This window comes from Vombatus ursinus, unplaced genomic scaffold, assembly GCF_900497805.2.
Source record: "Vombatus ursinus unplaced genomic scaffold, bare-nosed wombat genome assembly UNPS02011369.1, whole genome shotgun sequence".
Classification (NCBI taxonomy): Eukaryota; Metazoa; Chordata; class Mammalia; order Diprotodontia; family Vombatidae; genus Vombatus; species Vombatus ursinus.
In genome coordinates, this window is record NW_020951147.1 from 2649060 (window position 1) to 2676605 (window position 27546).

General features: G+C 45.6%; 1 protein-coding gene across 1 annotated transcript in view; it reads left to right on the forward strand.

Annotated features, from left to right (window-relative positions):
* The first annotated feature begins 24115 nt into the window (after positions 1-24115).
* The window catches only part of CPT1A (carnitine palmitoyltransferase 1A), a 67867-nt gene continuing 64436 nt past the window's right edge, over positions 24116-27546 (forward strand). The window contains exon 1 of the mRNA XM_027856166.1: positions 24116-24197. The gene's annotated coding sequence lies outside the window, so the exon portion shown is untranslated. The remainder of the gene's footprint in view (positions 24198-27546) is intronic.

Consider the following 27546-nt stretch of genomic DNA (forward strand, 5'->3'; position numbering starts at 1 on the left):
TCCTCTGGAGACCGTCCCTGACAGTCACTTCCAGCAGCTGCAAGGATTTTCTACATGATTCTGATGACGCCAAATCTGTGTCTCCCAATGACAACTTAGAGTCCAAAGACAGTGACTCGTGTTGACAAAATGGAGGACACAGAGAGAGGGACCTTTGGCACAAATTCATGATGGAACCGCAGGATTAGAGCCACTAAGGGCCTCAGAGGCAGCCCGCCCTACGCCATCACTCTACCGAGCTCCCTGAGGTCTTGGAGATCGTCTCTGACTTAGATGCCAAGAGCTTGTTTGTAAGTAGCTGTTTGTATGTGTTCTCCCCATTAGACTATGAGCTCCCTGAGGGCAGGCACTTTGCTTTTCTTAGTATCCCCAGAGCTTAGCATAGTGCCTGGCACACAGTGGGTGCTTAACAAATGCTTGTTGACTTGATTTAGCTCGGGTCACATGGACCATCTGAGACCAAGAACTGAAAGGAACCTCAGCGGGATCTAACCCAATCTCCTCGCTTTACAGAGCAGGAAACTGAGGCCCAGAGAATCAAGTGACTTGCCCAGGGTCACACAGGCAGGAAGTAGCAGAGTCAGACCCAGGTCCTCTGACTTCCAAATGCATAAAGCAATGACTATGAAGTCACCCAAACACAGGGAGACTCGCTTAAAGTTGTTGTTCATTCTTGTTTTCAAAGAGGACCAGTGACCTCATGGGGCCGTGTCTTGACTTGGGAGTGAAAAGGATTTAAGTGAGGCAGAGTTGCACAGGGTCGCCTCACGTCGCTCTCTCTGGACTCAGAAAGCAGAATACAAATACGCACACTGACTCTTTGTCAAAACAACAAAATTGCTCAAACATAATGCCCCCCATGGCTACTGATGGCTCCAAAGGAAAGCCCACCGCATGCCTTTCTTTGAACAAAGAGTAAATAACCAAAGTGAAAAGTACAAGGAAAACCAAACCCTCCAACTCCACTCCCTTGTCGGTCCCTGTCCTCGGGCTCCAGGCTTCCTGCCGTCTTGCTTTGTCCGTGTCTTTCCTAAAGGGTCGTGTCCAGCACCAAATGCCCCAGATGTGGTCTGAACAATATTAGCGCACACAGTATTACAGGGAACCTGCGCCAGCAGGAGGTTGCATTTTCAAAGGACTCTAACGATCAGGGAAACAGCCAGATGAGGGGCTAGGATACAAGCATCCCGTAAAGGACCTTGGATTATTGATCCTGAAATGCTTGGCTCCTGCCCTGGAGCCCTGGAGCCCTGGGACCCTAGCTAGTGAGCACTCACCTACCATCCCTGGCCCAGGCCCAGACATCCCAGCCAGCTGTCTGCCCACTCACTCTTGCTCTGAGCCCAGTAATCAAATCACTGCTCCTGTTCCGGGAGAGGGTGAGTCAGCCAATTGCCTTCACCTCACGTTCACCTTCCTCGTGTCTCTCCTGCCCAAAGTGCCCCTCTTCGGCCACCACTGCCCCAGAGGGGTTGTCATCCTCGATTAAAACCTGAGTCTTGGAGGGCAGAGACCACCCCACCAGCTCATACCACAGGGTATGTACTAAGGGCGTGTACTAAGTGCCATACGTTTTAATTTTTTTTTTCATTTATTCCTTTAAAAAGAGAAAATTTAGGCAGGACATGATAGCCATCTCTCAGGACTGGAAGGGCTACCACCTGAAAGAGGAATCATCCTTGTTCTACCCAGTCCCAGAAAGCAGAAATAGGAGACAGAAAATGGACACAGGGAGTGTTGTCAAGAGGTAGATTTTGGACAAATTAACTGCTGTCCTCCCTCTGGGGGAGTGAGCTCCCCATCATGGGAGGTTCTCTGATACAGTAGAGGTGATTAACCAAGGACCCATGAACTTTAATATATCAATAGCTATATCTAGCCATCTATCTGCCTATCTGTATTTTGGTCACTGTATTTTAATATAGTTTCTTTTGTGATTCTATATATTTTATTATGCATTTAAAAACATTAATCTGAGAAGAAACCATTGGCTTCTTCCCCAGAGGGTGCAGGACACAAAACTCGCTCAGGTAAGTAGAGGCCAGATGACCCTTTGGTGGGTATCTTGTCTCTCGTTCCAGGGTGGGTTTGACTGGGTGATTCGGGAGGTCCCTGTGATTCTGTCCAATAGAAATCGTAAATCAGCCAGGGCAGAGGTCGGGGGTGAAGGGAGCAGCCCCTCTCATTCTGGATGCCAGGCCGGGCAGTGCTCACTTAGTAGAACGCATTGGCATCCAGGGTGGGTCAGGGCGGTGACCCGAAGCCCAGGATTCCAACCAAATCTGACGTCTTAGCTGTAAGTTAGTGTTGGCGTGCTCGTCCTCATCATGGATGATGTAAGACGGACTTGTCTCATGAACTTTCTAATCAATCTTCAGCCAGTGTGCCAACCAGTTTTAATCAGTTAACAGTGAAATGACCTAGCTCAAACAAAGCCTGCCCAGCCCACACGTGGCATGTTGGGCTAAGCTCATTGCCAGACGTCTCCAGCTCGCTGGAATCGGTTTGTGCTGACTATGGAGCAGGTGCCTGGTTAGCTTTCTCACACTGATAGAATTCGGCCCTCTAATTACTCATAATTATTTGTGAGCCCAATATTAACTCAAGCTACAAAGAGAGAGGGGCAATTCAGATCAAAAGACTGTTGGAAAAGGAAGCAAAGCTTGATCAGCCTTCCTGCTTTGGCCCCGACCAAGGAGGGAAGGGGGCCTGAGAGGGGCCAGAGAGGGGCCTGAGAGGGAGCCTGGGATTCCAAGAGGCGGGCATGAGGAGGAGGGACATGCCAGGCATGTGCAACAGCTGGGGAACGGGACAGCAGGCTGCACTCTGAACAAATGAAGCTGGAAAGATGTCAGAGCTCCAGGGGAGATTAGAGAGCAGGTCCAGCCCACTCACTTTATGGGGAGGAAATAAGGTTGGAGAAGGGGGATTATTCTTGTTCAGGGGTCAGCTGGGCTCTGGACCCTTAGGACTCTTTGATCCAATGATGTTCCCTACTCCCCACCTTCCACCTCAGGCAGGGGGGCATCCTCAGGCTCCCCCCCCCGGACTGCCCCCCACCATGAAGTGCCTGTTTTCAACTCGGTGACCTCTTGTGCCCTCACACCCCTGGAAGGCCCTCTCCCTCCTCCTTCCTCCCTCCTTCCTCTCCTCCATCTTCCTTCCTTCTTCTCCTTCCTCTCCCTCCTTCCTCTGGCTGACCAGCTCCTCCCCACAACCCTCCACCCTAACCCTGTCTCCTTTTATCTTTTCTTATGTGTTTAGGTTTTATGTTTCCCATTAGAATGTAAGCTCATTCTGGACAGGGATTGTCTTTTTACTTAGACTTGTATTTAGGGTGCCTGGAATGGAATCCGTGCTTGTTGACTAATAAATGCTCAGGACCCCTCTGCCTCCCCAAATCTTACCACATTCCTCAAGCTCTCCCTTCCTTACAGCCCACTTCTTTCAAAAAGCTGTCCCTGACTGTCTTTGATGGAAAAGGAGAAGTTGGCCCCAAGTGGTTGCACCCTGGATTTACAAACAGGTCACGTAGGGTCGTGCAGCCTAAGATCCCTGCCCAAGGCGGGTGAGAGATGCACAAGGAGGAAACGCCAGTAGTGGAGACAGGAGCCCTTCTGGCTAAGAAGAAAAGAGAGGTCTAATAACATCCATGGGAAGACAGCGCACAAGTCTGACTGAGTCAGACTTAGGAAAGAAAGCCTTGTACAAATGTAGGGAAGCAAGCACAGGTACTGTGAGTGTGGCACAGGCCTCAAAGGCGGGTTCTTAGCTGGGGGTCCATGAATTTGGTTGTTATTTTTAAAAATTATTTTGATAATTGTATTTCAATATAATTGGTGTCCTTTGTTTCATTCTGAGGAAGGGTCTGCAGGCTTCCCCAGCTGCTGGCCATGACACCAGAAAGAAGATGAAGCCCTGGTCTGATAATATTATCAGAAAGACCGATGTTCAGAATGAGCTTAGGTCAGCGAAAGGGCTGGATGTGGAGGCGGGAGGGCAATGAGCTATTTACGGAGCAAGAGGAGGAACTTAGGGTCCACATGTCCAGGGGGATGGATGAGAATCAGGAATGAGAAGAACCACTCAGCTCCTTTCATTTCTGCACCTGCTACGACCTAAGCTGCTGGTGAAGAGCCGCTCTTGCTTTAGCCGGATTGGCCTGGAAGGGCTGGGTTGTGGGCTGTTCTTGGGCCTGTACCCTGTCAGCTGGGACTGAACGGGTTTGCTGCCCTCCCCCCACCCTGCAAAGTGGGGCGTGGGAGAGGGGTGGGGTCAAAAAAGACCTAATATTTCAACTCAAAGAAAGGATGGGCTTGCTTCTCTCTGGCCCTCAGGGGTGTTGGGCACGCACCCTTCTGCTCCATTCCACTTCTGTTTCTTCTGGCCCGTGGCCCTGTTTGGTTTCAAAATATACCGGCTCTCAAATGTTTCTGGCACAAAGACCACTCTGGTGGGATCCAAAAGCATCCTGAAATACCGGCCTCTCCCGAAAGAGGAGAGCAGCAGCCCTGGACCTGGGTGCCAGCGCTTTTAAATAACTTTTAAAGATTATCAGCCAAATAACCATCAGTGAAATAATCAAAAGGACACACAACATAGTGAGTGGAATTAGACACGTGAACTTCCAGTTGTTTATGGTTTGATAAAGAGAAAATACATATGTACACATATTACCTCTAGACTATAACCAGTAACAACAGCCTCCCTTTCTGCTTCTCTGCCCGACTCTGGTCTCTCGTCTATGTGCTTAGAAGATTTTTTCCATTGCTTTTTATATATTTATGTGAATCAATCAATAAGCATTAGAGCTGTGTACCTGGCAATGTGCTGAGCGCAGGGGGAGAGAGACCAAAAAAATGAAACAATCCCTTCTCTGAGGAAGCTTGTGCTCTGGAAGCTGTGGACCAGGGCCCTTCGCGGCTCCCACCCCCAGCCCCCACGGGCAGGGGCGAGCTGGATCTCCAGAGGGCTACTTTACATACACACCACACATACACGCACACTCACACAGATGCACACACATGTGCCACACACCCCACACATATATAGGCACGTATACACACAGCATGCACATACAGACACACCACACACATACGTAGACACATACCTACCACACACCGGCATACACACACCTCATACACATATACAGACACACACATGTACACACATATATGTGCACCACATGCACACACATGTTGACACACATGTATCACACACCCCACACATATATCGACACATACCTACCACACACAGGCATACACACACCACGTACACATATACAGACACACACACACACATGCACCCACACACACATATAAACACCTACACCACACAGTGGTGTGGTAGGAGACAGATAATAGCTATGTGAACCTGGGTACGTCACTTAACCTTTTGAGCCTCAGTTTCCCCATCTGTAAAAGGAGGATAATCTCACACACACACACACACTACCTGGGCTGGTGCAGGGGGAGTGGTCTCCTCATTCTGAGAAGGATGGGGGTTTTCATGATCCTCCATCTACAATGTTCCCCACGGATTATCCATTAGCCAGTCAGAGTTAATTAATGTTTTAGAAAGTGGCACTAGCAGCTGGGTCCATAAATCAATCACCAAGCTAGGTTGCACATATCGGAGAGACTTGGAGTCAGGAAGACCCAAGTTCAAATCTAGACTCAGACACTTATTCACTGTGTGACCCTGGACAAAGCACTTAACCTCTGCCTCAGTTTCTTCAACTGTAAAATGGGGGTAATAATAGTACCTGCCTGACAGGGTTGTTGTGAGTCAAGTGAGATAATATCTCTAAACCTTCAAGCACTTTTGAAAGGTTCGCTGTTATTATTGGCTTTCAAAGGGCTCCCTGGTGCCAGGTAGTGTCCTGGGGATAAGTTGGCACAGAGGGACACTTTTTCCTTAAGAGCTTATATTCTATCAGAGAACACACGGTGCACATCGGCACATACAGGCGATCTAAATACAAGATAAGGGAGGGGGAGGCGGCATTTAAGCTGAGCCCTGAAGGGCTGTGCAGAGACCCCCGGGAGGAGTTGGGGAGTTCGGAGGGACTTAGTTCACATCCTTCTCTGCCGAGAGCTGACATTTTGTCTCTTTATCCATCTTCACCAAAATGGCAACAGCAGCTGCGGCATATGAGTGTAATAATTATGCTTAAAGTGTAAAAAATGATTATGAGAAAAATTTGGGAAGCCTCGTATGAGTAAGCAGACCCAAGAAAAACTGACAAAATGACAACAAAAATGTAAAGAAAAACAATGTTAAGAGACTTGAGAATTCTCATCCGCGCAGTATCCAGTCATAACTTTGGAGGACTGAGGGTGAAGCATGCCTCTGGTTTCTTAGCAGAGGTGGTGGACCCCAGGTGAGGAAGGCGGCATACATTTTGAGACATGTTGATTTATTTTTCCTGACTCTACTTCTTCATTCCAGGTTGAGGCAGGGAGGAGGGACTGACAGTGATATGAGTACAAAAGCATCAACAAAAGAGTTTTTCTTTAAACAATACTAAAATAAGATCCAACAAATATGAGAAATTCAGAGAAACACGGAAAGACTTGTATGTACTAATGCAGACTGAAGTAAATGGAAACCTTGCAAAGTGATGGAGAAAAACAACTCCTAACCTCCTTGCAGAGGCATGCCTGCCCAACATGTCCCATTCCCAGGGAGATACTCTCCTGTGTCGATGTTTCACAGAACTGTTTTTCCTTATTCTAAAAGCTCGGAGTGGGTGGGGGATGGGGCTGGTTAGTCTCGAAATGACTGTGATATAAAAACAAAGTGCATCAGCAAAAATGGCTAAAAATGTGGATCAGAATTAGGGAGGTTGTTACAGAAATGATTGCTGTGACCTTAGTGGGGAAGAGTTGAGAGGATTGCTTTAAGGACACAGGCTCTTATCAATATTCTAACTTTGATTGATCCTATGGTTCTTATCTCCCATCCAGGACTGTAAGCCCTGTGAAGGCAGAACCAAATCTTATCTTTCTTTGTGTGCTCCATACCAAAGTGAACCTCAAAGTACTACATAGACGCTTGCTACTGTTGGCCATACCAAGGGGCAAGGGCTCCAGACCGGACACTGTGCCGGCCTCTGCCCTGGGGAGCCCACATCTGCCTCCGGCCGGCTCCCACTCTCTTCTCTCTGGCCCCAGTGTTCCCGCCCTTCTAGGCCAAAATTTGTTTTTGGAATGGAAAGAATGAAAGAATGGAAGAATGGAAAAAAGAGCCCTGGCTCTAGCATAGGAAGGTCTGGGTTCAAGCTGTGTGACCTAAGCAAGACGCTTTAATTCTCTGGGCCTCAGTTACTCAGCTACTCCACTGTAAAAGCAGGGATTTGGACCAGCGGACCTCTGGGGTCCCTTCTAGCCTGGGCTAAGCAACTATGACATTTAGATGAAAATGTAAGCAGTACCTTAAATTGTTACTCCCAGCTTCCAGCCTCACACCACCCTTCTGAAGGATCTCCCTGAGGTCTGGCTGTGTGACCTTGAACAGGTCACTTAACTTTCTGAGCCTCAGTTTCCCCATCTGTAAAAGGAGGAGAATAATAACACCCCCTATCCCAGAGCTGTTGTATGATATTTTTAAAGTGCTATGTAATTATTAGCTATTATCATTAATAACTCCATCTTCTGGTCATCCGAGCCTTGGGGAGGGAGAGGAGGCTATCATAGTTATGGGAGGAAGACAGACCCCACCCCAACGAAGGTCATCACCACCCTCTGCTAGTTAAGCTCTGCCAGCAGACAAGTTAAAAACATAGAAATACGCAGACACGCTTTTTTCTCATTGCCTCAAAACCGGAATACAACATTATCGCAAAAACACACCCAAACAGGCCCATCTGTCCCATTTAAAGGTTGTGCCAATGCTGAAAATCCAGACTTCCCAGAGGGCCTTGTCGTGCCAGGGCTTCTCCGGGGGCTTCCAAAGAGCTCTTGGGTGGTCCTGCGGAACTTTGACCACCCGTTAACGCCGCGGAGTCAGAACTCCTGGGAATCTCGGAATGGACCGTGCCATGGCAGGGAGACCCTTGTGCCAAGTCCTTGCAGCAGAAGACCTTCCAGAGACCTCCTCTGATCCTGATACCCAAACCCTCATGCTGCGAAGCACCCGGAGCCGCCACCCCGTTCTGAGGTCATAGGGGAAAGCCGTGGGGCCATGGGGCGGGAGGCCGCGTAGACCCCATCAGCCTGAACAAATGAGAAGGAAGCATCGGGGAGCGGAGAGATAAGTCTTCAATCGAAGTTCCTATGAGTTTTGGTCGTTGTCTTACACTCGGAAGCATTATTTTTGTCATAGAAAAAAAATGGTTAGCAACCAGACTTTGAAGTGTGTTGTTTCCCGGTAGAGGAAGGGTAGCGTAATGGCTCGATGCTCGACTTGGAATCTGGAAGACTCGCGTTCAGATCCCACCTCAGACATTTATGAACTGTGTGACCACGGACGGGTCACTCCCGTAACTTCCGGGAGCTTCCACCTTCTCGGAGGCGAAGTGAGTCAGAGCCCAGAGTGACGAAATCACAGGTCCTTGACTTTTCACCATTTATCGGTCCCAAGAGTCTGACTGATTTCTGTTACCCTTCCCAGTGGGTGATCAAAGCCAGCTGGACAAGTGGTTAGGGCCGCAGTCTCTGCGTGGAAGTCTTCTGTGGCTCCGTGCTCCCCGTGGGCAGGTGATTTGTCCTGAAGTGCCGGTGGCACTGCGCTGCTGCCTTACTCCATAAACTCCAGCGTTATCACCTCCAAGATCAATGACAAAGTCCTCCGTTTGGGGTGCTCAGCCCCTTCCTACCTTTCTAGTCTTAAACTTTGCTCATCTCCACGTACTCCACAGCTCGCCCGGCTCTTCAGTCCTCCAGCTCCCATCTCCATGCCTTTAAACTGACCTCTCTCCGTGTCTGGAATGCCCCTTCTTTGCCTCCGCTGCCGTTTCCCTGGCCTGCTTTAAGACTCAGCTCATATCCTCCTCCTAAGGAGGATGTTCCTGCTTCCCCTAGCAGCCAGAGCCTTCCCTCCACGATCACCTTCACTAACTTTCTAGCTTGTAGGTACCTAGTCACTTTCATGTTTGTCTCCCCCATGAGACTGTAAGCTTGCTGAGAGTGAGGACTATTCTTCCCTTTCTTTGTATACCCAGAACTTTGCCAGACACATGGTAAATAGTAAATGCTTACTGACTGAATGACTGAATGACCCTCCTCCCCTTCTCCATAACATAACATTGCATTCTCTGGGTACGTATTATATTCTTCAGTAAAATGTAAGGTCCCAGGGCAGCTAGGTGGTGCAGTGGATAGAGCACTGACCCTGGAGTCAGGAGGACCTGAGTTCAAATCCAGTCTCAGACAAGACGCTTGACACTTACTAGCTGTGTGACCCTGGGCAAGTCACTTAACCCCAAATGCCTCACCAAAAAAAAAAAAAAAAGTAATGTCCCTGAAGGCAAGGACTTATCTTTGCATCTCTTCATCCTGGCACAGAGTAGACATTTAATAAATGCTTGTTGGAGCAAAGCGATCTGTTCTTGGGCACACAGATTATAGGGACAGTGCAATGATGATGATGATAAAGGTAATGATTTCCCATTTGACAGATGAGGAAACTAAAGTTCAGAAACATTACAAGCCCAGGGCCACATAGTTTCAAAGTATCTAAGAAGGGGTTTGGACCCAGGCTTCCTGACTGAGTCTAGCCCTCTCTCAGCTCCTCTGGGCTGCTGGGCAAGGAAAGAAATGGATTCTGGTTGTGAAGGTGGCCACTGCTGCCTGGGCCTGGGCATGGGCTCCTTGGTGTGAAAGTAGTCATCTGACAATTCACCAGTCAGCCGGTCAGCACCACTTCTTGGAAAATCTGCTGAGCAGACAGCGTGAAGGAAGGGACTGTGTGAGGTATCCTGGAGAGAAGGACGTTTGGAACCACAAGACCTGGATTTGAGTCTCACCTCCGACACTTCCCAGCCTTGTGACTTGGGCCAGCAAAGAACCTCACTGAGCTGCGGCAGTGAAATAGGTGATAATACACAAACCACCTCCCTTTCACAGGATCAAGCTAGATCATGTCTGTGACCGATAGCCCACGAGGCATCTGAGGTTGAGGCTGAGGGCATGCAAGATTGTGTGGCAGAAGCAGCCACAGAGATAACTTTGCTCAGTGATGCTCAGATTGGCCACATCAGGTGAGGCAGAAAATGGAGTATCGGATGTTTGACAGAGGTGCCGTGGAGGATGCCCCTTCCTAGGTATACCTGTGGGTAAGCAGGTGTGAGGAAAAGGTCCTTCAAAGCCCAGACCTGGTCACAGAAAGAGAGCCCATAGCAAGGTATTAAACTGATACAAGCATTTAATAAATGTTGATTGATTGATTGATTAATCTGTTACTCCCTGAAGAATGTAAATTTCCTAAGAACCGATGTTATTTCACTTCATCTTTATACCCTGGAACCCAGCGCAACATCTGATTCATAACAGATACTTAAGAAATGCTTGTTGAAAGGTTAAGCATAAAATAAAAATAAACCAAGAAAGTTGTGGCCAGGAGAGGTGATCTCTCAACGACGTATGAGTTAGTGACTTGGATGCATAAATAGAGATACTGGGATGCATTGGAAAGAACACTGAACTTGAGAGTCACAGGACCCAAATTTGACTCCTAACTCTGCCTCTTAACATTTGTGTGACCTTGGGTAAGTCACTGAAGCCTCTCTGAGCCTCAATATCTTTACCTGTAAATTGAGGGGCTTCCATTAGATAAGCCCCAAGGTCCCTTCTGACTCTAAGTCTCTGATCCTAGGAAATAAGCCTGACAGAATGAAGAATGATCCACCGTGTCTCAAGGTGACCTTTGAAAGCCAGTTAACTGAGCCTAGGGGACAGAGTCAAAAAGGAACCCATCTCTAGATGAGAGAAGCATGGAGCTAAGGAAAGGGTAGCCCTAAGTACAAGCAGAAACCTATGAAACAAAGGAAGGGGCCAGGATTCTGGGAATGAAGTTGCTTGAACTAATCTGGCATGAGGTATGTCAAGAAAGAAGCTGTGTGGCTGAAAACCACTCTCTGCTCCCCCTTCCCACCTCAAGGCAGTAATCTTGTATCTGCTTTCCCCCTTGAGCTCGTTCCTAAGAGCCTGAAGTCTTTTGCTCAGGGCATGGAAATGGGGGTAGAGTTTAATCTTTCTTTGTTTATTTATATCAGGAAATCTATCCAAGTAATGAATCAATAGTAAGGTGAGGGGCAAATAGGAATGGTTAAATAACCACAGCTGTATGACAACCAAAAAAGGTCTTTGTTTTCATGTTTTCATTCTAGTGGGAACATTTATATGGTAAGTGAATACAAAGTAATTTGGGGGAAACACTGACCAGTGGGGCATCAGAATTGGCTTAGAGTAGCAGGTGGCACTGGAGTTGAGCCTCGAAGGAAGATAGATATTCTAAGGCACCAAAGTGAGGAGTGAGAGTATTTCAAGCATGAAGGTTGGAACCAAGATGGAAAATGGAATGTCTTATGGATGAGGAAGGATAGAATGTGGAACAGGAAGAAGGATTCCCTATACAGATGTGAAGGACCTACAGATATACCTCTTTTCAGCTAACATTGTGCTGACTCTATCAAGTCCCAGAGTGGTACAGGGACTCTGAGTCCTACTGATATCTCCATCATATATCCGTTCCCTGATTACCTAGGGGACCAATGGTGATGAAGGATTGGGCACAATATGTGTGGCTTTTGAAAGGCTTATCAGTAGGACTCAGAGGATCTAAGGAGTCTCAGATTTAGATCTATAACAACAGTATATTTTAGTTATTTTTTTCTTTTTTTATTAATTTATTTTGCTTTATCAATAATAACTTCCCTATGCTTTTGAGTTTAAAATTTTTCTCCCCCTTCCTCCCACCACCCTCCCCAAGATGGTGCACAATCTGATATAGGCTATACATTTGCATTCATATTAAACATATTTTCACATTAGTGATGTTGTAAGTAAAAATTAAAACCAGTAGGAGGAACCATCAGAAAGAGGAAACAAAACTCAACAGAAGAGAAAAAAAATAGCAATTCAAATTCCATAGTTCTTTCTTTGGATGTGGATAGCATTTTCCATCACAAGGCCTCTGGAGATGTCTTAGATCCTTGTATTGTCAGTAAGGGTTAAGTTTATCAATATTAGCCATCACACAATGTGGCTGTTATTGTGTACAATGTTCTCTTGGTTCTGCTCACTTCACTCAGCATCAGACCATACAAGTCTTTCCAGGTTTTTCTGAAGTCAGCCTGCTCATCATTTCTTATAGCACAATAGTATTCCATCACATTCATATACCACAACTTGCTCAGCCATTCTGCCATTGATGGGCATCCTCTCAATTTCCAATTCTTTGCCACCTTTCTATCCCCATTCAGTTTTCTCCAGAGGTCTATCATACCTAACTTTTCTAATGTTCTATTCACCTTAACTTCTTTCTTGTTTATTTTATGGTTAGATTTATCTAGTTCAGAGAGGGGGAGGTTGAAGTCCCCCACTAGTATAGTTTTGCTGTCTATTTCTTCCTGTAACTCCCTGAACTTCTCCTCTAAGAATCTGGATGCTATACCGTTTGGTGCATGTATGTTTAGTAATGATATTACTTCATTGTCTATGGTGCCTTTTAGCTGTGATCTATTTTTGCTTTAGCTTTGTCTGAAATCAGGATTGCTACCCCTGCTTTTTTTTTTTACTTCAGCTGAAGTATAATATATTCTGCTCCAGTCTTTTACCTTTACCCTGTGTGTGTTGCTCTGTTTCAAAGGTGTTTCAGGAAACAACATATTGTAGGATTATGGTTTTTAATCTATTCTGCTATCCACTTCCATTTTATGGGAGAGTTCATCCCATTTACATTTACAGTTACGATTACTATCTGTGTCTTTTTCTCCATCCTTTTTCCTCCTGTTTATGCTTTTCTTTCTCCTTTCTCCTTCCCCCCCCCCACTAGTGGTTTGCTTTTGACCACCGCCTCCTTTGGTCCCACCTCCCTTCCCTTTCCCTTTTCTTCCCCTTTACCCTTACTGCTTCTTCCCTCCCTTCTATCCCCCCTCCCTTTTCTTTCCCCTTTTCTCTCCTACTGCCTATAGTGCAAGTTAGATTTCTATACCTAATTGATTACTTTATTCCCTTCTTGAGCCAAATCTGATGAGAGTAAGGTTCAGACAATGTTCATCCCCCTCCCTTCTTTACCTCTGCTCTAATAGGTTTTTGTGTCTTTTCCTGTAATGTAATTTACCCTTGTCTGCCTCCTCCTTTCTCAATATTTTCTTAACTCAGATTAATCCACTTACTTTGATCTATTTAACCCACTTGATTAGATTTTTTTTAAATCATTACATCAAAGTCAATTTATATCCACCCCCTTTATGTATACTCCTTTAACATGGTGTAATAACAATACAGTTCTCAAGAGTTGCAAGTGTCATCTTCCCTTGTGGGGATGTAAACAGTTTGCCCTTATTAACAACATATTGTATCTTTCTGTCCCATTTACCTTTTTATGTCTCTCTTGAATCTTGTACTTGAAGATCAAATTTTTTGTTGAGCTCTGGTCTTTTTATCTGGAATGTTTGGAGGTACACTATTTTGTTGAATATCCATCTCCTTCCCTGAAAAATCACACTCATTTTCGCTGGGTAGTTAATCCTTGGCTGCATTCCAAGCTCCTTTGCCTTAGGGAACATCATGTTCCATGCCCTATGATCTTTTAACATAGAGGCTGCAAGGTCCTATGTAATCCTGACTGTGGTTCCATGGTATTTAAATTGTTTCTTTCTGGCTGCTTAGATCCTTGTATTGCTGAGAAAGATTAAGTCTAACAACATTAGTCTTCGCACAATGTGGCTGTTACTGTGTACAATGTTCTCTTGGTTCTGCTCACTTCACTCAGCATCAGACCATACAAGTCTTTCCAGGTTTTTCTGAAGTCAGCTTGTTCATCATTTCTTATAGCACAATAGTATTCCATTACATTCACATACCACAACTTGCTCAGCCATTCCCCAATGAATGGGCATCCTCTCAATTTCCAATTCTTTGCCACCACAAAAAGAGCTGCTATAAATATTTTTGTACATGTGGGTCCTTTTCCCATTTGTATGATCTCTTTGGGATATAGGGTATGCACATTTTTATAGCCCTTTGGGCATAGTTCCAAATTGTTCTACAAAATGGTTGGATCATTTCACAACTCCACCACCAATGCATTAGTGTTCCAATTTTCCCACATCTTCTCCAACATTTATCATTTCCCTGTTTTGTCATGTTGGCCATTCAGATAGGTGTAATGTGGTACCTCAGAGTTGTTTTGATTTGCATTTCTCTAATCAATAGTGATTTAGAGCATTTTTTTCATGTGACTATAGATGGCTTTAATTTCTTCATCTGAGAACTACCTGTTCATATCCTTTGACCATTTATCAATTGGGAAATGACTTGTATTCTTATAAATTTGACTTAATTCTCTATATATTTTAGAAATGAAGCCCTTATCAGAGAGACTGGTTGTAAAAATTCTTTCTCAATTTTCTACTTGCCTTCTAATCTTGGTTGCATTGGCATTGTTTGTGCAAAAACCTTTCAATTTAACGTAATCAAAGTTATCCATTTTGCATTTAGCAATGTTTTCTATCTCCTGTTTGGTCGAGAATTCTTCTCTCCTCCATAAATCTGATAGGTAAATCATTCCTTGCTCTCCCAGTTTGCTTACAGTATCAGCCTTTATATCTAAATCATGAACCCATCTTGAGTTTGTTTTGGTATGTAGTGTGAGATTTTGGTCTATGCCTAGTTTCTGCCATACTCTTTTCCAGTTTTCCCAGCAGTTTTTGTCAAAGAGTGAGTTCTTATCCCAGAAGCTGGGGTCTTTGGGTTTATCAAATAATAGATTACTATAGTCATTGACTACTGTGTCTTGCATACGTAACCTATTCTACTGATCCACCACTCTGTTTCTTAGGCAGTACCAAGCAGTTTTGATGATTGCTGCTTTATAATACAATTTAAGATCTGGAATAGCTAGGCCACCTTCCCCTGCATTTTTTTTTCATTAGTTCCCTTGATATTATGGACCTTTTGTTCTTCCAAATGAATCTTGTTATTATTTTTTCTAACTCTATAAAATAATTTTTGGTAGTTTGATTGGTATGGCACTGAATAAGTAAATTAGCTTAGGTAGAATTGTCATTTTTATTACGTTAGCTCAGCCTACCCATGAGCAACTGATGTTTTTCCAATTATTTAGATCTGATTTTATTTGTGTGAAAAGTGTTTTGTAATTGTGTTCATAGAGTTCCTAGGTTTGTTTCGGGAGGTAGACTCCTAAATATTTTGTAATGTCTACAGTAAGCTTAAATGGAATTTCTCTTTCTATCTCTTGCTGTTGGGCTTTGTTGGTAATATATAGAAATGCCAATGACTTATGTGGGTTTATTTTATAGCCTGCAACTTTGCTAAAGTTGTTTATTACTTCAAGTAGTTTTTTATTTGATTCTCTAGGATTCTTTAAGTATATCATCATATCATCTGCAAAGAGTGATAGCTTTGTTTCTTCTTTGCCCATTCTATTACCTTCAATTTCTTTTTCTTCTCTTATGGCTAATGCTAACGTTTCCAGTACAGTATTGAACAACAATGGTGATAATGAATATCCTTGTTTCACCCCTGATCTTATTGAAAATGCTTCTAGCTTGTCTCATTACCTATGATGCTTGCTGAAGGTTTTAGGTAGATGCTATTTATTGTTTTAAGGAAGACTCCATTTATTCCTATGCTCTCTAGTGTTTTTAATAGGAATGGTGGTTGTATTTTGTCAAAAGCTTTTTCTGCATCTATTGAGATGATCATGTGGTTTCTGTTAGTTTTGGTGTTGATATGATCAATTATGCTGATAGTTTTCCTAATATTGAACCAGCCCTGCATTCCTTGTATAAATCCTACCTGGTCATAGTGTGCTATAATTTGTAAGTTGTTGTAATCTATTTGCTAATATTTTATTTAAAATTTTTGCATTTGTAATTCATTAGGGAAATTGATCTATAATTTTCTTTCTCTGTTTCGACTCTTCCCGGTTTAGGTATCAGCACCATATTTGTATCATAAAAAAATTTGGTAAGACTCCTTCTTCACCTATTTTCCCAAATAGTCTATTTAGTATTGGAAGTAATTGCTTTTTAGATGTTTGATAAGAATTCACTTATAAATCTATCTGGCCCTGGAGATTTTTTCCTAAGGAGTTCATCAACGACTTGTTCAATTTCTTTTTCTGAGATGGGGTTATTTAAGTATTTTACTTCCTCTTCTGTTAATCTGGGCAATTTATATTTTTGTAAGTATTTATTCATTTCACTAAGATTGTCAAATTTATTGGCATACAGTTGGACAAAAGAGTTCCTAATTATTGTTTTAATTTCTTCTTTCTTGGTGGTAGATTCACTCTTTTAATTTTTGATACTGGTAATTTGGTTTTCTTCTTTCTTTTTTTAATTAAACTAGCCAAAAGTTTATCTATTTTATTGTTTTTTCATAAAACCAGCTCTTAGTTTTATTTGTTAGTTCAATAGTTTTCTTAATTTCAATTTTATTAATTTCTCCTTTGGTTTTCAGTATTTCTAATTTGGTGTTTAATTGAGGATTTTTAATTTGTTCTTTTTCTAGTTTTTTTTTTAAGTTGTATGCCCAATTCATTGATCTCCTCTTTTTCTATTTTATTTATGTAAGCATTTAGAGATATAAAGCTTCCCCTAAGAACTGCTTTCACTGCATCCCTTAAGTTTTGGAGTGTTGTCTCATCATTGTCATTCTCTTGAATGAAGTTATTGATTGTTTCTATGATTTGTTGTTTGACCCAAGCATTTTTTAGGATTAGATTATTTAGTTTCCAATTATTTTTTAGTCTGTCTTTCCATAGCCCTTTATTACGTATAATTTTTATTACATCATGATCTGAAAAGGATGCATTTAATATTTCTACCTTTCTGCATTGGATTGTGAGGTTTTTATGCCCTAGTATGTGGTCAATTTTTGTGTATGTGACATGTACCACTGAGAAAAAAGTATATTCCTTTCTATCCCTTCAATTTTCTCTAGGTCTATCATACCTAACTTTTCTAATATTCCATTCACCTCCTTCTTTCTTGTTTATTTTGTGGCTAGATTTATCTAGTTCAGGGAGGGGGAGGTTGAGGTCCCCCCCAGTATAGTCTATTTCTTCCTGTCACTCCGTGAACTTCTCCTCTAAGAATTTGGATGCTATACCACTTGGTGCATATATGTTTAGTAATGATATTACTTTATCGTCTATGGTGCCTTCTAGCAGGATGTAGTTTCCTTCCTTATCTCTTTTGATAAGATCTATTTTTGCTTTTGCTTTGTCTGAGATCAGGATTGCTACCCCTGCTTTTTTTTTTTTTACTTCAGCTGAAGCATAATATATTCTGCTCCAGCCTTTTACCTTTACCCTGTGTGTGTCGCTCTGTTTCATATGTTTCCTGTAAACAACATATTGTAGGATTATGGTTTTTAATCCATTCTGCTATCCACTTCCATTTTATGAGAGAGTTCATCCCATTCACATTCACAGTTATGATTACTATCTGTGTCTTTCTCTCCATCCTTCCCCCCCATTTATGCTTTTCTTTCTCCTTTCTCCCTTTCCTTCCTCACTAGTGTTTTGCTTTTGACCCCAGCCTCCCTCAGTCCTGCCTCCCTTCTATTGGTCTTCTCCCTTTTCTTCCCCTTTACCCTTATTACTTCTTCCCTCCTTTCTATCCCCCCTCCCTTTTTTTCCCCTTTTCCCTCCTAGTGCCTAAAAATATGGCAAATTAGATTTCTATGCCTAACTGATTATGTTATTCCCTGCTTGAGCCAAATCTGATGAGAGTAAGGTTCAAACAATGCTCATCTCCCTCCCTTCTTTGCCTCTGCTTGTAATAGGTTTTTGTGCCTTTTCCTCCTTTCCTTTTTTCTCTTCTTAATTAGATCAGATTAATCTACTTACTTTGATCCATTTAACCTACTTGATTAGAATTCTTTTTATCATTACATCAAAGTCAACTTATACCCACCCCCTTTATGTATACCCTTTTAACATGGTGTAATATGAATACAGTTCTCAAGAGTTACAAGTGTCATCTGCCCTTGTAGGGGTATAAACAGTTTGCCCTTATTAATAACATGTTGTTTCTTTCTGTCCCATTTACTTTTTTATGTCTCTCTTGAGTCTTGTATTTGAAGATCAAATTTTCTGTTGAGCTATTTTAGTTATTTTATAAATGATAAAAATGAATATCAAAATAAAATGATAATAATTGTAGGCAGCTAGGTGATTCATTAGACAGCATTCTGGACTTGGAATCAGAAAGACTTGGGCTTCAGTCCAGCCTCAGGCAGTTACTAGCTGTGTGATCCTAGGCAAGTCATTAAAACTCTGGTGCCTCAGTTTCCTTAACATTTGCAAATGCTTCACAAATCTTAAATTGCTATTTTATATAAATACTTGCTATTATTATTCATTTAGTGCTTTTTAGGTTTTTAACTGATTTCCTAACAGAAACCTATGGTATTGTGAAAAGAATCCTGGCTGAGGAACCGGGACTGTGTTTCAAATCCCTTCCCAAATGACTTTGAGCAGACTGCAGGCCTTCTTTCCTCTCATCTATAAAATGAGGGCTTCGGACAGGATGACCTCTGGAGGTCATTCCATGTCTAAATCTGGGATCCCACATTTTGTTACTTCGTTTAACCAGGTCTGTGGTTTCTTCTGTGCTGGGAGTTCGTGGGGAGGCAGGTCCCCCACTAGGACAGACCAATGCCTTCTCTTCAACAGAAAGTCTTGTCAAGGTGCCCAGAACATTGAGAAGTAGCCAGGGTGTAGCAGAGGGAGGGCTTGAACCTGGTTTCAGTCTCCCTTATTTAGAGATCCTTACACTGGACCACCACTGGTGGTCCTGTCTACAATGAAAGAATTGTTAGTCCCATTTTAGAGGTAAGAAAACTGAGTCTCTGTGAGGGATTTTTCCATAGTTACATAGCTAGTAAGAGTCTGAGGCACTGCAGTCTTTTCTGTTGAATTTGTGTCTCCCATACTGCAGGTCATTCACCTGCAGTTGGTGGTGAGCAGCAGGGACCAGCCAATGTACCCCCCTCATTCCCTGGGTGCAGCCTCTTCGGGAACCCCTCGAGGCAGGGACAGCTCTGCTCCCCTTGCCAGCAGGAGGCAATTTTGGAGGCCAGGATCTTTGCCTCTTATCCCAGGGGAATTTGGGTCCCATTTGTTTGAGGGGGGAATGATGGGGATGGGATCTAGACCCCAAAAAGGAAAAACCCTGGACTTTCCCAGGGTTTCCCTATAATCTCTGGAGATTATAGCCTGAGGCTATAATCATATCAACTGGCCTTTCATTATAGCCTAAGCCCAAGTCTGTTGAGTTATCTCCCGGTTGCCCCTGGCCACTTCCTATCTAGACTATCCTATCTAGCCTCTGTTCTCCCTTGGCCAAGTGTCCAGGGTCCTGGCATTCTGTTCACCCCAGTTTACTGGCCACTCCCATCCAGATTCTCCTTAGACCCCTCCTTCTGTCACCCCAGGCTGCTTGGCCCCTCCTAGATCTCTCCCACAGTCTTTCTGTATATAAGGGCCATTTTGTCTCTGTTAAGGTGCTCGGATTCTTAAAGATCTGGCCCACTTGCATACTTAGATTCCTTAAGAGTCTGGCCAATATGACAGATGTTCTAAGAAACCTTGTCTTTAAAGTTCTGAAGCAGGACTGGAACCCCTGTGTTCTGCCCTCTCTCTAGGCTACCAAGCCTCAGGGCTAAGAAGATTTCCATGGGCTAGCCGGGGAAGATCATCACTGCTTTAAACATTGTTTCCACAGGAAAATATGTCCCAAATACCCTGCATGCCAACAGTGAACTTTGGGAACACAGGCCGTCCCTACGATGGGCGCTAGCAAGTTGTGAGGATGATTCCAGGACTCGGGCTGAGCCCCAAGGCCCTTGGAGGGAGTTTGGATTGGGACCAGCAGGGTACAGGGCACCTGCACAGTAAATGCTGGAGCAAAGGAGGGCCATGGGGGTGGGCTGGTGGAGGAGGTCCAGAAGCTTATTCTGGTTCAGGAAACAAAGCCAGGATGTTTTTGAACCCCAAGGGAATTTAGGAATAGGGCCAGCCTGGCCCTGTAGACCTGGGGAGACCTGAAGGTTGAGACAAAGCAGATGAGCTCCCTTGAGCTATTAATAGCTAAATCTCTTTGGCAGAATGCAGCCGGTGAGGAGAGCCAGAGAGAAGGAGCGCTGGGAAGCCGGGACCCGGGGTCCTCCCACCGAAGGGAAATCCCTTGGGCCTGGATGCTGGCTGAGCTAAGGCAAGATAGCTGTGCAGGTGAGTCATTCCCACCCCGATGTTACTGGCACAAAGGTGAAAGTGCCACACCTCTTCCCAGGGCCCTGACTTGTTCTCAATTCTGTGCTAGTCAATTGAGAGAAAGAAAGAGGAGGAGGAAGAGATGAGGCTAGATGGAGCTTGGAAACTGCCCAGGGATCTCCAGAATCCTCAGCTACTGGCTAGGGCAACAGCCCATCTCTCCTCTTTCTGGAGATGCTCTGAGGCTTTGAATCCTGGAACACAATGACCTCTGGGAGAACTGAAACTGCAGGTGACCCAGAGAGCAGTGGGCTGGCTCTCGGTGGGGGTCAGCTCCAAGGCGTGTGTTCCCAACCAGATAAAGACGTATGAAAAATACATAAGCACAGATAAGACGGAACATGTAAATAGCTCTGGTTATGGATGGAGAGGGCTACATATGAAAGGAACAGAGAAGTGAGGGGCTGGGGATTATGGGAGCTATGGGCAGAAGAAGCTGGCAAGAGTGGGACAGAAGTGTATTTGGAGCAAGATTTCAAGGACAGGAGGGTTGTGGTTTAGCGGGTAGGTGCCAGTAGGAAGCAGACGTGCTTGGAAAAAACAAACAGTATTGTACAAGACTTAGGCTGGTCCACATCACACCTATTGCATAAGGTTTAAAGCACACAAAATGTAGGGCTCTGGGTTGTTGAGGTGTTTTTCTGTTTCTAGAAGGACTGGGGTGCTACTGTAAATCGCTAAGGGCTTCTGTCATCCTCAATTAGGTTGTTCATAGAGCAGGACTCTGTCAAAGCAGGGTTCAGATGTTTGTGACTTTTTTTTTTTTGGCTAGGCAGTGGGGTTAAGTGACTTGCCCAGGGTCACACAGCTAGTAAGTGTTATATGTCTGAGGCCAGATTTGAACTCAGGTCCTCCTGAATCCAGGGCCAGTACTGTATCCACTGTGCCCCCTGGATCTAATTCTTACTTACAACATCGCTAATGTGAAAATATGTTTAATAGGAATGTATATGTATCACCTATGTCAGATTGCACGCCACCTTGGGGAGGGAGGTGGAGAGAGAGGGGGAGAAAAATCTAAAACTCAAAAGCTCATGGAAGTGATTGTTGATACATCAAGATAAATTAATTTAAAAAGATATAGATCTAAAGAAAAAATAAAACCTAAACCTGCCACTTCTCTGCCCCTTCGCTCTCTGTCTGTCACCCCAGACCTCTGTCTGCCCTCTGGAGCCAAGCAGAGTTGACAAGGACATTTCTCCTCCACAAGACAGCCTTTCACATACTTGATCACACTGATAGGTTATCTCTCTTCTCCAGCCAAACATCCTGTTTTCTGAATGCTGTTTATTTGTGTGCGTGTGTGTATGTATATGTATATGTATATTATGATGTGTGTATATGTATATGTATGATGTATGTGTGTATGTACATGTATGATGAGTGTGTGTATGTATATATATATATATGCTGTGTGTGTAAGGAGAAAAGGACAAAAGAAAGCTCAGGAGAAAGCAAGACACCCCCAAAAAAAGTGATATTTAGGAGAACATTGTCTCTGTTGAAGGTTGGGGGTAGTGTGAGACAGGATAACCTACCATCAGCTCTGTTCAAAGCCTAGGTCTAGGACCTAGACACTTATTAGCTGTGTGACCCTGAGCAAGTCACTTAACCTCTGTCTGCCTCAGTTTCCTTATCTGTAAAATGGGGATAATAATAGCCCTTCCCTCACAGGGTTGTTGAGAGGATCAACTTTAGAGTGCTAGCTATTATGATTATTACTGATCCACTGGACAGACCTGCTTTTCTAACCCCACCCTGGACCATGGGAACAGATGCTTTCAGACCATTTTGGGGAAAGTGGAGCGGAAAGGCTGTTGGGTTTAGGGTGAGAGACTATGTGTTCCAAACCTGGCTCTATTTCCTACACATATGACCTCAGACAAGCCACTTTTCCTTCCGTGCACCTCAGTTTTCTCACCTGTAAAAATCAGGGCGGGAGAGAATGTGCCGGAATCTCCTTCCAGCTCTAAATCATCAGAGCTGCTGGGAGATTCTGGAGAGAAGGCCAGTGTAGCAGATAAAGCCATGGGCTAGGGGTCAGGACACGCTGGACTCTAAGACCAGCTCTCACACTGGCTGCCTGTGTGACCCTGGTTGGGAGGTCTTTTCCTTTCTCCTGGTCTAGCTTCCTCATCTGCCAAATGAGAAAGTGCGACTCCATGATTCCCAAGGCTTATTCTGACTCTTAGGATCATAGAATTTACAGCCAGAAGGAACCTTGGCACTAATCTGATGGGACCCCTAGCTTTACAGGAAAGAAAACTGAGCCTGAGAAAGGCAATGATCAGTACAACCAGTAGGAGCCAAGCTGGCTGGCGTCTGAATTCTGGCCTTCTGATCCCAAATCAGATTTCCCTGCTCTCCCAACCTGCTGCTGTGATGCTAATGACCAGACTCAACGAGCAGGCAACAGAACCAAAGGCCTGCTGCAATGTTAGACTTTGTGTTGGGACAGTTCTAGGCTTTCTCTATACTAGGTGGTATGATCCTGGGGAAATCATCTCACTGCATGGAGCCTCCGTCTCCCCAGCCCGGAGGTGAAATGGGGTCACCGAAACACTGTAAGAAGCAAGTCGACTAATGCATGTCAGGCACTTTGCAAACCTTCCAGAGCAGGTATTATTGAGTGCTTTGCTTTAAAAAACAAACAAATCTATCATTTTGCTAGAAAGAACATTAAACCTAGAGGTTGGAGACTTAATAACTAGCATTTATAGAGCACTTTAAGGTTGGCAAAGCACTTTACAAATTCTATCTCATTTGATCCTCACAACCACCCTGGGAGGAAGGGGCCGTTATTATCCCCATTTTACCGAGGAGGAAACAGGCTGAGAGATTAAGTGATCGCTCAGGGTCCCACAGCTCCAAATCCGGGTCTTCTAACTACTGTATCACTTACCTAGCTTTCTGATCCTGCCACTAACTCACTATGTGACTTTGGGTAAGGTCCTTCACAGCTCTGTGCTTCAGTTTCCGCATTTGTAAAATGAGGGGTTTGGACTACGTGACTGCTACGGGTCAATCAACCGATCAAACATTTATTAAGCGCCTGCTGTGTGCGCCTGGAGAGGCAGTTCGGTGTAGGGATGAAAGAACTGGCCTGGTTCTCCGACGACCTGCGTTCAAGTCCTGCTTTCAGGTGTACTGGGCCTGTGGCTCTGGGGAAGTCACCTAACTTAGTGCCGCTGGCCTGGAAGGCTTACACTCTGATCAGAGACGGGGAATGGGAGAGAGAGGAGGTCAGACACACGGGTCCTGCACACTCTAACCCTGACACGACCATTCCCTGCCCTCCAGAAGCTTAGTTTCGTAGGGGCGAGGGGCTGTGCTCCAGGCCGCCCAGCCTCCGACTGGTTCCTTCTAGGGCAGGTTCTCCTCCCGAGTGGGCTGGGCTGGACCGGGCTCGTGGGGCTCCGGCCGGCCGGCTCCTCCCTCTCCCCTCCCACTGCGTCAGGGAGAGCGGCCCCCCTCGGCCCTCCAGGCCCCGCCCCCAGGGCGCGCCCCAGCCAATGGACTCGCAGCCGGCAGGGAGCCCGCTCGGCTGTGCTGTGCTGCTTGGCCGGGCCCCTTCGTGCCCCCATCGCCGCTGCGCTCCCGCCGCTGCCACTGCCTCCGCCCGGGCTCCGCAGCCTCCGCAGCCTCCGCAGCCTCCGCAGCCTCCGCTCCCGCCACCTTCTGCCGCAGCCGCCGCCGCCCTCGGCGAGACCTCCAGACTGACTCCGGTAAGGGCTCCGGCCAGCCCGACCCCGCCCTGGGGGTGCACTCCCGGGGAGGGGGGCCCGAGGCGGCCTTGGGAGGGGGCTGGTGAGGGACCTGCGCGGGATCCTGAAAGCGGGGGGCACGGTTAGGAGCTAGTAATGTGATGAGGGGATGATTAGGAACTTGTGCTGGGGGGGGCCCTTCGGGTCCTGAAATGAGGGGGGCAAAGTTAGGAGTTAGTAATGGGGAGCCCTTCGGCTCCGAAATGATGAGGGGATGATTAGGAACTTGTGCTGGGGGGGCCCTTCGGGTCCCGAAACGTGGGGAAGCAGCTAGATTCCTGAAGAGGAGGGGGCAACTAGGCTCCTAAAATGAGGCGGGGTGTCTCGAAATGAAAGGGAGGTACTTTGGCTCTTGCTGTGAAGGGCGGTGGGGAAGGATCCTGAATTGAGGAATGGGCAGTTAAGCGTCTGTAATAAGTCTTCGGGGAGGGAGTATCCAGGGTCCTGGATGCCAAAGGAGGAGGGGGATGGGGAGGATCGAGGGCGCTGCAGTGGACTTTGCCTTCGCCCTTCCCCCTCTATTCTCCATCCCCTTCTGTTCCACCTTCTTCCCCCTTTGGAAAGGACGTGGGAGGTAAAAGAATGACCATGTCTTTGGCACCCTGGAAATGGACAGTCTTCTAAAGAATCGGAAACTTTCGTGCCTAGGGGCTTGAGGGGTCGCTCTCTCTCTCTCTCTCTCTCTCTCTCTCTCTCTCTCTCTCTCTCTCACACACACACACACACACACACACACAGAGTCCCATCTTGCAGCCTGAGAAAGGCTGCAGGTGATGGTGGGGATGTCACAATTGTCACTGGTGGATTAGCTGGGGTGGTCTTGGGCAAAGTCAGGCAGCAATACCTCCCTCCTTCTTTCGGAGGATTAGAAGTCCCCAACTTCTGTGTTAGCTGGCTCCTCATTTGGAGCCTCGCTTCTCTGCCCCCTCCCTTTCCACCTGCCATTCTGGAATTGAGAGTGGCTTCTGCGAGGTTTCGTCTGAGGGGCCCAAAGTGCTGTCCACATTCCTCATTCAGGTCTGAGCCTCCCTGAGAAGGAGGCAAAGGGCAGGTAGTTTACCTGGTTTACTGAGAAACAAGTATAATGTGAAGCCCAAGGTCAGCCAGGGGATCTGGGAAGGTATGGGAGGAGCTGGTGGGCTGGGAAAAGGAGAGAGGGAGAGAGAAAGAGGGTGAGAGGGAGAGACAGACAGAGAGACAGAAACAGTTTCCCCTTCTTGGTTCTGATAACATGTTACCCAAACAGAGTTAAAAGAGAAGATGCGCATGGTTATTTTGAGGGACTAGTAGCTTTTCAAATGTTCACCTAGGGCTGGAACAGCAAGATAAGGCAAGGAACAGTTACATCTGGCCCAGCCCACACCCAGAAGCACACCTACTGTGCTGCAAGCACCTGGCTACAATGAATAAAACGCACTCCCCATTCTCTGAATGGCCAGCTCTCCTATTAGACCGTGAACTCCTTGAGGTCCTGCCTTTGCCTTCCGAAGGCTCTTCTGACAGTGCTTTAAACTTAGCACTTAATAAATGTTTTGGATTTCATTGAATTGACAGTATAAGCAGATCCAAATCAATCTGATTTTGTTGAAAATATCTCGAGGGGAAAAAAAAATATCTCCAGGGGTCAACCTTTTGTTCTACATTTTGGCTTGGAGGGTAGTAGGTCAAACTTTGAGAAGTGAATCGTTAGGGCTTCTTCATTCCCTTTTGAATAGAAGCAAAAATAGTAAGCAGGTGATTGAATGTTATACTCCTGAGGCTGTCACTTTTTTCAGTCATTCTCAAGGTTAAAATAGACAAAATACATATAACGTCTGGGATTCCAGGATGGCTTGTGACTTCCCAGCACTCTATGTAGGCATATTAATAAAAGTGAGAGGTTTATTTCCGGGAGGAACTCTATTGTCTGTGTTTTGGTAAGTTACTAAAAAAAAAAAAAGGTAATCTGTTTCACCTTTTGGAGACCTGTCTTTTGTTGCACTATTTTCTTTCAGGGGGGTCTGGTTTCTGGTCATTCCAGATAGACAGGCATGTTTATTTCCTTCTAAGCAGCAGAACGAATTACTGAAAATGTCTGACCTGCACTCACTCTGTGCCCATGCTCAAAAGTGCCTTGGAGCAAGCCTCGGGAACTTTTTTTTTTAATTTAATGTGACTGCCAACGTCACCCTTCAGTGTTAATGATACTCCGAGTGGCAGAAATCGAGGGTGTAAGGCGATCTGGGCTGCTTGCTTCTTGGGGATTGCTCACTCTCCTATTTGCTTCTGAGTGCCCTGTGAGCTGAAGTTGACATTTATCTATTTGAGGTCTGTTGGTTGGTTCTTTGCCTGTGGGCCCTGGTTCAAACCCAAGAGAGCTTTCCGCCTTTTTTGACATCAAAACAATCTCCAGGCTTTACTTGAACAGGGAAAGACTTTTGGAGGTATTTTCTTTGAGTTCATGTAAGGAAGAGAAAAAAAAAAAAAAGCCTGGCATTAGAAAAGCCATGTATGTCTCTGTGGAGGTTGGGAGAGGGCGGAGCCAGGCTGGGATGGGTCTAGCCCACCAGACCAAAGCCCTCTCCTCTGGGACTGAGGGTGGGGTGGGATGGGGGTGGAAATGGCAGTTTACAACCCAGATAGTAACCGAGGCTGGGAGGATAGTCCGGCTGCAGAGGGCACGTCTGGCATTCCGGACTGCAGGACCCAATTTCCCGATTCATCAGAACGCTCCCAAGCAACTGCTGTTATTCCAGCTGGGGGATGGGGGCTCCCTGAGCCTGCCTCTCCCCTGGCTTCAAAGCCCTTGGCCTGCTCTTGAGATGCACTCCAGTCCCCCCCCTGCCGCCCCGCCTCTGGGCCCAGGGCCTCCCTCTGGTTAGCCTGGAGACGGACCTGAAACCGACAGATCCGGCCTTGGCCTTGGCCTTGGACGCCTTGGAGCTGGGCGGGGCTCCAGCCGGGTAACCTTTTACCTACTTTTCTGGGTTCGTCACGTGACGCCCGAGCCCGGGGGAAGGGGAGGAGTGAGGCAGCCAGCCAGTGGGGTGCTGAACTTGCCCTTCAAGTACTAGCGGCGGCCGCTGCTGCTGCACCCACTCCCAGCAGCATCCGGCCAAGCGAGATGCTGTCTCTCGGCCGTTCGGGTCGCTTGATTTTTTTGCTTTTTCCTCCTAAAAGGAAAAACTGATGATTAGTCATCCAGCGAAGTGATTCTTGGCCGCATGAATCTCCCCCATGTTGGAAAACCTGGGTTTAGATTTCTAGCGTCGTGGTGCTTGCAAATCATTGTTCACGTCAGGACCTGTCTTATCGGCGCATGAATGACCTC